Source organism: Sturnira hondurensis, unplaced genomic scaffold (assembly GCF_014824575.4).
Source record: "Sturnira hondurensis isolate 20B ecotype Veracruz unplaced genomic scaffold, ASM1482457v3 Scaffold0004136, whole genome shotgun sequence".
Classification (NCBI taxonomy): Eukaryota; Metazoa; Chordata; class Mammalia; order Chiroptera; family Phyllostomidae; genus Sturnira; species Sturnira hondurensis.
The window spans coordinates 10929235-10941664 of NW_028076767.1; positions in this window are offsets into that span (position 1 = coordinate 10929235).

The following is a 12430-nucleotide window of genomic DNA, read 5'->3' on the forward strand; positions in this document are numbered from 1 at the left end:
GATTCTGCAGTGCTATTTTAAATAAATATATATTCTGTTATTATTGCATGAGAAGCACATCATTACTTCTGAATAATATGGCCACCCCAAAATATTTTTTAACAAAGTACATTTTTATAGTCTACTAAAATACCGTGGATCCTATTACTTGTAGATTTTGTATATGCAAATTGGACTGCATGCTGAAATTTATTTATAACACCAAAATCAATGCTCATGACATTTTTGAGACCATTTTCAGGCATGTGCAGACATGCACGGAGAAGCAGAAAAATTGAGTTCCTGATACACACATTCCCAGCTGAAGTTGAATGTAAATCACTAGGAGACACTGACCTCTTGTTTCTGCCCTTATACTGTAAACAAGTGTCCTTCATAGTGGTCTTTTTAGCCCAAAGTTTTTTAGCATATTTGTTAGTTTTGTTTTTTTTTTTTGCTGATGAGTCACTGTTTTAAATGACCCCCAAACATAGTGCTGAAGTGCAGACTAGTGTTCCAAAGAATGATGCTCCTTTAGAGGAAATTCATGTTAGGTTAACTTCCTTCAGACATGCACTATGAGTATTATTGGTCATGAGTTTCATGTTAATGAATCAGAAATATATACTAGATAAAATGCCTTGAAACAAATACAAGCAAAACAAGATTATGTTTTGATCGAGTGACAAAATATTGTGACGAGAAGTTTGTAAAACTAACCCTGTTATTTCTCCTGGGAGCAATAGTTCAGTATTACATTTTTCAGTGTTTGTGGCAATTTTATAGAACACAACTGTTGTGAATAATAAGAATTGACTCTACTAGAATGAGAATGAAATGAAATGTAATATCTAGACTACTTGTGGTAATGAATAAATGTCCATGTGTTTGTAAAGAGTTAGTGGGTAGGACTAGTTTTTCTTTGTTATAAAATCTCCAACAGCCTCTATTTTAGGCCTCAGAATAACCAAAATGAGATTCACAAAGTTGTAGGATTGCATTTTGCACACACTTTAAGGATGAGTGTGGTCTAAATGTCTTTGTGCTTATCGACATGCATGTGGAAATACCCCGTTCTCACGGAACACTGCAGTTTCTGCATTTCACCCACAGCTAACAGTGGCAGCAGCGACGCCACAGCTGACTCTAACACACTGAAATGCGTTTATCTGCTCACTTCTCAATTATCATCCTTATTATATGCCACATTATATTCTACTCACATCTGTGGAATAGCAAGTAGGAGATTAAATCCCAAAAGTTCATTTCTGAACTAGGAATAACAAATAGAAGATTAAATCCCAAAAGTTCATTGCTGAACCTAAGGGTCATCTAGTAGTATAGAAAAGGAAGAAATCAGAGATAATGTTCTTTTTAAAATAAATGAGATATAATTGGCAGGTGACATTAGTTTAAGATATACAACATAATGATCAATATTTATATATAGATATCCCAACACCATTTGTTGAAGAGGCTACCTTTACTCCACTTTATGTTACTGCCCACTTTGTTGAATATTAATTGACTGTAGAGATTTGGGTTTATTTCTGGGCTCTCTGTTCTACAGCTACGTGCAAAAAAATGAAACTTGAGCACCAACTTACACCATACACCAAAATAAATTCAAGGTGGATAAAAGACTTAAATATAAGCTGTGACACCATTAAAGTACTAGAGGAGAACATTGGCAGGAAAATCTCAGATATTCCACGCAGCAATATTTTTACTGATATGTCCCCTAGAGCAAGGGACATAAAGGAAAGAATAAACAAATGGGATCTCAACAAAATTAAAAGCTTCTGCATGGCTAAGGAAAACAGTATCAAGATAAAAAGAGAAGCAACTGTTTGGGAAAACATATTTGTTAATGATACTTCAGACAAAGGTTTTTTTTTTAATTTATTTTTTTTATTTTTTTATTTATTTACTTATCTTTAGAGGGGAAGGAGAGAGGGAGAGAAACATCAATGTATGGTTGCCTTTCATGCGTCCCCTGCCGGGAGTTGGCCTGCAGGGAACCCGCCTGCAACCCAGGCATGTGCCCTGACTGGGAATCAAACCGCGATCCTCTGGTTCGCGGGCCCGCGCTCAATCCACTGAGCTATACCAGCCAGGGCCAGACAAAGGTTTAATCTCCAAAATATACAAAGAACTTACACAACTCCACTGTAAGAAAACAAGCAACCCAAATAAGAAATAGGCAAAGGACTTGAACAGATACTTCTCCAAGGAGGACATACAGAGGATCCAGAGACACATGAAAAGATGCTCAATATCGCTAGCTGTCAGAGAGATGCAAATTAAAACCACAATGAGATACCACTTTACACTAGTCAGAATGGCCACCATAAACAAAGCAACAAGAAACAATTGCTGGAGAGGTTGTGGGGAAAGGGGATTCCTAGTTCACTGTTGGTGGGATTTCAGACTGGTACAACCACTATGGAAAACAGTATGGAATTTTCTAAGAAAACTAAAAATAAACATGCCTTTTGACCCAACAATTCCACTGTTAGGAGTATATCCTAAGAACCCTAAAGCACCAATCTAAAAGAAACTATGCACCCCAATGTTCATAGCAGCACAATTTACAATAGCCAAGTGCTGGAAGCAACCTAGGTGCCCATCAGTAAATGAATGGATCAAAAACTATGGGACATTTATGCAATGGAATTCTATGCAGCAGAAAGAATGAAGGAGCTCCTACCCTTTGCAACATCATGGATGGAACTGGAAAGCATTATGCTGAGTGAAATAAGCCAGGTGGTGAAAGACAAATACCATATGATCTCACCTTTAACAGGAATCTAAACAACAAAACAAACAAGCAAGCAAAATATGACCAAAGACACTGAAATACAGAACAGGCTGACAGGGACCAGAGGGGAGAGTGGAGAGAATCACAGGGGAAAAGGGGAAGGATTCACATGAACAAGTATAAAGGACACATGGACAATAACTAAGGTTGGGGGGTGGACATGGGAGGGAGGTGGGGAACACTATGAGGGGTGGGCAGGGCTGGGAATATAAGACAGAAAACTGTACTTGAACAATAATTAAATAATGAATTAAAAATATTTATGTAGAGAGTTGTTTCTGAGTAATGATGAAACCCTTTTAATAATATTAATGTAGATAATAAACTTGTACCCATCTAAATCAATGAAATTTTAGTATGTATTGGGTGTAAGATATTTTTAGCATGAGATGCATAGCCACTTTCAAGTAGAAGAAATCAGGGTCCGGCACAAATAATGCCTCATTCTATTATGACAAAATCACAAAATCATAAGCATGCAATTCTGTAACATAGCAATACCACACTCATGCCTCGTGCATACCATATGACATTTTAGGTGAAATATTCAAATTAAAACTACAAATTATTACACCCATATTGTTATCCTACCAACTACATTAAAGCAAGCCTTACCTCTGCCAGACTCTGTATATGGAAATCATACATGAGAATTTACAGTATTTCATAAGTCTGTGAATTTTTAGACTAGGAAAGAAACAGCTAAGGGAATAAAAGTGTCATTTGAAAAGCTCCTGTAGCAAAGGTAAAATTTTACTTTAAATATTGAATTTAGAGTATTTGAAGACATGAGGAATGATTTTTAAATCAATGTATCATCTCTAGGAAAAGGAAGTCACTTATCTTACGTATGCGGAGGCATAGAGTAAAGAGCAGATTAGGTACGTTCAGTTTAGGACAGGTAGTAGTGGATCCGACAAGAGCATTGGAAAGTTTGTAGTCCACTTCTTACGTATAGTTACCAATAATGCAGTAAAGAAATATTGGTATTTAACACCACATCCACCTTTTAATATTACCATTTTGACAGTCTTTTGTTAATTTTGCTTGGATTAACCAAATGTTAATCTATTTTGAATTCAGCATGTAGAATATTTGAAAGAATATTTCAAATACTCTTCAGAAAAGGCTCCCTAAATGTTTTTTGTGCTGTATAAAAAAGCTCACTTTCAGTAAGTTTAAACCTCCAAGTGTTGATCTTTGACGCCTCTTAGGCAGGCTGTAACTCCGTCTCACTCATTCCGTTTCCTCACACACTATTGATACGCCAGTCTTGGCCACATCTTCATGTTTTCTGAATTCTCAACATATATATTGAAAAGTCTTGACATTCCTACTTGGATGCACAAAGATCTTCCAAAAACGAACATACCAAAAAAACAGGTTTTCTTTGAAACATGTTCCACTTCCTACGTTCACTATCTCAGTAAATGGCACAGGCATTGATCTAATCACAGAAGGAAGAAACCTCCTCCTTCACATCACTTCCGATCTAAACAAACTCGGGTGGAACTTAAACCCTTCTCTTCCTCTCCATGGCTGGTGCCATCATTCACACTGCCTTCAGAGGTAGGTCGCCATCTCGTCTCCTCAAATCCAGTCCTCTTCTTGTCCCAGTGCGTCTCTCAGCCAATACGAATTCCAAAACTATTGGAATGCACAGTTTTCAAAAGTTTCAACACTTTACCTTCAGTACTCTGTTCTTAATGTTTTCATTTTCTCCTTATTTCTTCATGTTCTCAAATACATAACGCTTCTTGCTACCTCAGAGACTGTACTTTCTGTTGTCTTTATACGCTCTTCCTCACCCCATTCCCTCTACATCTATCTATGGATTCCTTATTCATCCTTCAGATTTCAGCTGAAATATCGGTTCCTGATGGAAAGCTTTTCCAGACAATGCCTCCCTTTGATTAGATTTGTTTTTTTATAATAAGCTCACAGCATTTTGTATTTTTCCTTCATTGCATTTATCATTGTTGTAATTATAAACTTATTTTTTATTTCCTCACTATTTTGAGGAAATATTCTTAGAATTAACTGAATGGTTAAATAAGATTTTGTTATACTTTAAAAACAAAACTTCTGTTTTGTTTTATAACTTCTTTTGTTATACTTTAAAACTGAAAACGTCCCTATTTTTGGCAAGCACTGCCAGCGATCTGGACACAGCATGAGACCCCTGTGCAGTGAGCAGCAAAGATTGCTCTGAAATAGAATGTTGGCTGAACCTTCTCGAAGGTCTGTTTCTGAGCTAATGCTTCCTTTTCTAAAGATGTTGATATAAACTAAACTTTTACCTCTTTGTCATGTTATTTAAATACAAAATACGAATTGCATATTGTTCTCCAATTGTTTTCATTGTTACCCCTAAAGAAGATAAAAACAAACCTTCAGGCCATAGGGATAGCAATACATATATATTTATATTTATATATCTGTGTTTGGTTCTGAAACAGTATGACTTTTACTAATGAATATTTTGAATTATTTCTTCTCCAGGAAACAAAGAAGAAAAACAATGAGACATAGTATACCATTCCCGCCCCCCAAAAGAAATATGCATGTCATTGATAAAAGGAACAAAATAAAACAGATAAGCAGGGAAAAACCATAATTAGTTTTCCTGAATTCAGTTCAGTTTCAGAGACTTATTTAGAGGTTGTCATCTCTCCCCTTTCTGTTTATTTTGGAAAGTAATTTTTTGATACTTGGTCCTGCTGGCTCATAGACTATTCCTCAAGGATGGTATAGGACTTTTTAGGTAGCTTTCAAATGAAGTATAGGTTAGGGTTCCCTGTAAAACTTGTTTAGAGTCCAATACCAAACCTCCACCCTTTGAATGGGAAATCCCACTTGTGAGCTCACACAGGTAGTCAATACAATAGCGAAATCTTTAACCACTGTTTGGACAGAGAATCATAAAGAGGGATCAAGATGCCAGATGTTACACATATTGGGGAGTTTTAGCTGTTACATGTTTCGTAGCTTAGAAGTTTTCTGTGCTTTCAAATATACTTAATATTTTTTACACTCACTGACTTTCTTAATTTTCTTTCCAAAAATGTATAAATGGATTCAATCCATAACAAGTAGTATTTATTTAAATCTTCCATTATAATAGGCCAGCCTGTAAGAACTAATGAGATAAAAGTAGCCATACCTGTTAAGATTGAAATAAAATGTACACAATTGTAGCATGTGTAGAAGACAGATAAAGAAAAACTTATCCATATTTAAAGAGGTTATGTATTCCTATGAGATACTCAGGACACTGCTAGCTTGAGCTATCAGTAATATGTCTTATCCTACGTGGAAATACTTTAAAATGCCTTTAAGTGTGGAAAACTTCTTGGTCAGTATTTTAATACTCTGGGAGGCAATTACCACTAGCAGTAATATTTATGGAATAAAAAACTAATTCAGAGATATTTAGTTCAAATTGTGAAGATTCTGGTTAGAAAGTCAGGTGATATATCCAGAGCACACATCCCCTGAAAAGTAGAGTGGGTGTATGAGCAGGTATTTGTGTAAGTCAGAAAAGGAACTTATGATAGGTAGGTACAAAATAGACAGGGGGAGATTAAAAATAGTATAGCAAATGGAGAAGCCAAAGCATTTATATGTATTCCCCATGGAGATGAACTAAGGGGGGTGGGAATGTTGGTGGGAGGGGGGTACAGCCCAGAGGGGGATAAAAAAATGAGACAGCTGTAAAAGCATGATCAATAAAATGTACTTAAAAACAGTTTGAATTCTATATTTTAGGAAAGGTAATTTAATCAAGAATTATTCTTTTAAAGGAAGTCATGAAATTCAATAGAGATGGAGACATGACTTGAATATCTCAGTTTATGATATTAAAAACACTGTCTTTAGAAGAATTTTCTATCATAATATTAGATATTAAAGATTTCAATCATAATATTAAACTTTAACATTTTTGTGTACTACATTTGTTGCATATCAAAATTGCAAGATCATTGATAGTAAGCAAATTCAGTAAGATAGTTTGGAGTTTACAAAAAAAACTCAATAATTTGAACAAAAAAAAAAACAGAGAGGATTATGCAATTAAGTCCAATAGGCTGAGGTTTATTTAATAAAGTGTTAATATGACTTCTTGTATTGAAAAGACATATTGAGAAGGAAGCTATGATCCTTTACAATGTAAGTAGGGATTATGGTAAAACACAGGAGGATAAGAAAGGTGAGCCAGTTTAAATGACCTTTACTAAGCTCCACTGAAACACATAAATAAGAGGATTTATCTAGTAGACTATAAAATAGAATTAGAAACAAAGAGATCCAAATACCGAATAAATACACTTTTATCAGGAAAAGCGTATAAATGTTTAATTATTTAGAAAAGTATTTACTCTGGATTTTTAAGTTTATAAATAGTATTCATTGAAAATATTATGCTTAATTCTGTTGCATGTAAATGACAACACTAATAAAATATAATTTGTTTAAACTGTTGTTACATACTCTAAACATATCCAAATATATGTCCGTATACTTGTGTTCCAGAGAAAAGTTTTTAAATACCTAAATATTGAGATCAACTAACTAGTAAGTTATTGTAAGTGGTCTTCTCTGATACTTCTAAATAGGTAAGACTGTCGAAAGTGCTGAGGCATATTGGGTTGGCAAAAAGTCCGTTATTTTTTTCTGTAAAATAAAAGGCACATTTTTCATTTTCACCAATAACTTTATTGATTTGGATATTTTAATACACCAGCTATCTCCTACTATTGGCTTCTAGGGGGATGGCCAAGGGTGCTGCTAAACATCTTCCAATGCATAAGACAACCTCACAACAAAGAATTATTTGGCCAAAATGTCAGTAGTACCAGGAAACTTCACAAACCACTTTTGAGAGGTTCGATCAGTCACAGTACCTTCTCTATACACTGCACAAATCGTGTTTTGCATTATAGTTGTGTTTTACCTTTCATGAAATAATAAAGCATGATATGCTGAAAATATTACATATTTCCATCTTCAATATTAAAAAGGCTTCAAAAAACTCACAAATTTTGATAAGATTTTTAAAAATACATGCTGATATCACAGCTGTTGCAACACAATCTAAACAGAATTGTTTCAAATGAATTAAAGAATACTGAGCACCACTATTTTTTGGGCAACCCAACATTAGCACTAGCAAAGTCACTTTCCTCTTCTGTTAGCATTTACGATGCAATTCAGAACTTTATTGTACAAATTTTATTACTATACTATTTGCAATTTGAGTTTTATTGTGCAAATAATTTTCTTTAATGACCATGTAATGAAAAGATTCTCCTAATGGAAAAATTCAGGGCAGAAATTAACAATGAGCTCTAAAACATAAATTGGGGATAGCGTGAATATATATATTTAGAAAACCTCAAAATCAGTTGGTTTCTAAAAAATGCTTCTCTTTTAGATTGTGAACTCGTCCAGTTAAAAGACCCTGCTGCTATTTATGTATGTATTTTGATTCTGAATTTTGTATACTTTACCCATTATGGTGATTAACGTAATTTACAGACAACAGTTGCTAAATGATTTGCACTCTTACTCTTTCTCTAAATATCAAGGTTTATATACTTATTTGGATCCTTGCTCTTAGACGTCTGTTGATGATGTCTTGTTTTACAAAACATCTTATATTTTTGAGAGAAATTGATACTTGGAATTAAATTATTATTCAGTATTTTTAGCTGCATTGGGTGGAATTTGCAGGTCTCTTCTGTCTACTTTGGTGACAGCTAGCCACAGGTGGCTTTTAAAATTTTAATTTTAACATATTAAGAATTTAGTGCCCTAGCCACATAGTGCCGATCATAGCCCTGGTGGGACTCTTCTGTCATTGCAGTAATTTCCACGGAAGAGCCCAGCCATGGATTATTCTCTGCACTGTCAACATGTGGACCAATAGCAATGGTTTGACTTTGCATCATGAATAATATATGGTAAATTTATATTTCTACAGTTGATCACTAGTTATTTTGGGTACCCCATGTAAAATTGTCTGAGCCTTACCAATGTCTAGTGAAAACCTCTATATTTCATGATGCCCAGGTCTGGGTGATAATTTGATAGGCTAGAACTTTGACAGTGGAAAGAGAAGTGTGTTAATTAGAGGAAAGGAAAGCTCAAGTAATTAAAAATCAATGCTTTTATCATTAAAATGTACATATAATTAAAATCTGTCTATAAAGTAACAACATTCAGGCCATGTGTCTGGAGTAGGTCTCTATTCTGATCCAACAAGGTAAATAAGTAATAAATGTTATAGTGGGAGAGAATCAAGAATAGGGAGAACATTTCTTTCTAAATAATTTGAATATTTCACAGAGTGGTCCACATTTTGGGCTAGGTTCTGAAGTGTGAGAAAGAGTTTGTTTAGCGCAAAGAATGGGAAGGCTGTTTTGGACAGAAGGACAGCCTGACAAAAGTCACAGATCACAAACGCTTATTCATTTGTACAACAGTAAGAAGGTAAAGTGCCTGCATGTGAAGCAGGGAGTTAGAATAAAGAGAGAAAAGAGCAGAGGAACCAGTTTCTTTTGAGGGCTTGTTGGAATAATTTTGTTTTTTAGTGTCTAGGTAAATACCCCTGGATGAACAAATGAAATTGATTTTCCAAGTTGACAGAGTGGGGCATCTGATCCAGACTTGTTAGATAAGGCTGCACTGCACTGATGGGCCGTGCACTGTGCGACAGCCTGAATCTGTCCGATGGCTTCTCTCCTGTTTAAAATGCAAATGTCCAGCCCTGGCTGGTGTAGCTCAGTGGATTGAGTAAGGGCCTGCGAACCAAAGGATTGTGGTTCAATACCCAGTCAGGGCACATGCCTGGGTTGTAGGCCAGTTCCCAGCAGGGGACTCATGAGAGGCAACCATACATTGATATTTCTCTCCCTCTCTCTTTCCCTTCCCCTCCAAAGATAAATAAATTAAAATTTTAAAGTGCAATTGTCTCAGAATGCTAGTTATTATGAGTAAAACTGTCTTTTTTATTTCCAAATTGCCCAGAATTATGATCAAAGTATTCTCTCTTTAGCAGAGTACTTCTCTGAAAGGACACATATGAATTTCTTTCTAGGGATACATTTTTAGCTACATGATTAATTTTTCCTTGACATTTTTCATATCATTGTTGTTAAACATGTAGTGTGCATATTTACATATAGGGTTATTCTCACAAAAATTATTAATGGGAGAAGTAGACAAGTTTAATAAGCTGTTTATTTTTTCATGACATGTGAGATGTAGTGAAAAGGTAGATAAAAACTGGATCATATTGCCATTATCTCTAGAAACAACACTAAGATTATATTCCTGTGGGAAAATGGCAGGTGTTTGCAAATATCTTGTTCTATTTTTAGCGCTGCAATTTGCTAGAAATATCTTATAAGCTAAACACAAACTAGTTCACTGTCACATAATTTAACAAAAATGACAGATCGATATCTGGGAAGAAAATGTGAATTCCGTCCAAGGAGAAGTGAGACAAACAAAAGGATCCTACAAAGGACAGCTTCAATAATAACAACAGTGCAAAGTAAATGAAAGGAAATAAGCAAAGTCAGATAAAAGCAGTTAAGGATCTTGAGTGAGTTGTTTCTAACAAAGAATGCTCTGCAAGCAATACAAGCAAAAGAAAAAAAGAATCTTCAGAAATACGTGTGTGTGTGAAAATAACCCTGGGTTATCTAATAAATTTAACATTTCTAAAAAGCAGAGTCTTACAAAATAGTAATGAATTCTGCCAAGGAAGAACACAGTTCGATAATTTGACATACAGCTCATATAAATACAATAAATCTAAGGATATTTTTTAGTTTATTTTCTTTGTTGATGAGTTCTCAGAGAAGAGTCATCTGATTAAAACTTGCATAAGTTTCACAAATTGCATAGATTTGTTTTGCACTCATTTTTTTCTTTCTATTGTGGTTATTATTGGATTATTGGAAATCTAGAGAATTGCTCTTTTGTTAGAAATAGAAAATGACTTTTTTTGCCTTTTCCTCTAGGAATTCTATTTAGTTTAACATATATTGAATCAGTGCAAGAACACCGATTTATGATAAGGCAGTGATCCACAGGCGTTCAGTTTACTGCATTAGTATAAATATGATAGTGTTTCCCAAGAAAGCGGCAGAGGGAAGATACAGAACTTGAATCCTTGATGATCCGTAACATCTAACCAAGCACGTTCTGAGTACTTAGCTTTGTTGAAACAGCCATGAGGAATGCAGAGGAGGCTTAAACATGATTCTTATCTGGAATGAGTTTATACTTTCTTTATTTTAAAGACTATGTTTTTATTGCAGGGCAAATCTTGTCTTGAACTTTATAGAACACAATGCCACTGAAGTTCAGCAGAGTCTCAGATGAAATAAAACTCACCTTGGGCCATAAAAGATCATTTTGATTACTTGAAGGGCAAAAGAGAAAATTTGCAGACAAGACCCTAACCTAGAGTAAGGCACAGGAGTTAATACAAAAGAAAGAGAACGCCTGGTTAAAAAGGTGTGTTTGTTAAGGAGCAGGAGAGCAAATACATATATATATCTGTACAAAATAGATGTAATTACTAAGTTTGTAAAAAAAATGATGATCAGGTTTTAGCCAAACTTGGATATCAAGTCATTAGACTTGATTTTTTAAAAGCATAACATAAAAGCAGTAAAGTTTATAATTTTTTTCTTCCAGTCAGGATGTGACATGATTAAATTTTTAAAGAATTTGTCTGAACAGAGGCAGATAAAATAAGCAGTTAAAGATTTTTTTCTTTGAAATCCAGACAAAGGATAATTAGAAGCTGGCTTAAGAAGAGTAAGATGAGAAATGTTATAAAAGAAGAAAAATAATGCATGTATGAAAAGGTTCTGAGTGTAAGATGAAGCCTTGTTTTGGGGGGCCTATGAAAGATACGGTCACAAAGAGAATGTTTCTTGGTTTTCATAAATTAGTAAATATGCTTTTGGACATAGATAGTTTAAGAATTTCAGAGTAATTATTTTCTCTCAATTCTCACTTGACTAACACTGTGACTTACTTAAATAAGAACATAGTAGACAGAGTCAATTTGAAGAATATACTTTGAGGACATGTTTTTTAAAAATTTTTATAGTCACTTATAAAATTGGACTAGGACAAATGAACGCTGAAGAGTGTAATGAGACTCCTCGCCAAAGCAGCCGTTATCCCTTCTGTGTCCTTGGCAGAAGTAAAAGCTAATCATTGTCAGTGGACATCCTTACAGAAATGTCAAATGTCACAAACAGCCAAAGTAAACCGATGAATCATTGAAGTAGTGGTGAATAAAAATGTATTGTGCACACCCCGAAAAGACAGTTTGCAAACCAGGAGCACTGAAACCAAAACGTGGAATGAGGCTCAGGGATGTGTTGTTATAAAGCAGCTTATACAGTGAGAAGGTAGTGACTGTTTATTCTTCACAGTGACCGGTTACAATGTTAGAATTCTTTTGTATGACAGAGAATTTGTTACTGGTTACCCCCTATCAACCTGGGGAAACAGTTGATGTTTCATTGTGAATTTCAGAGGCATAAGCAAGATGTGACCCAGGTCAAATTAATTTTGCAAAGGAATCTACACTGAGCTCAG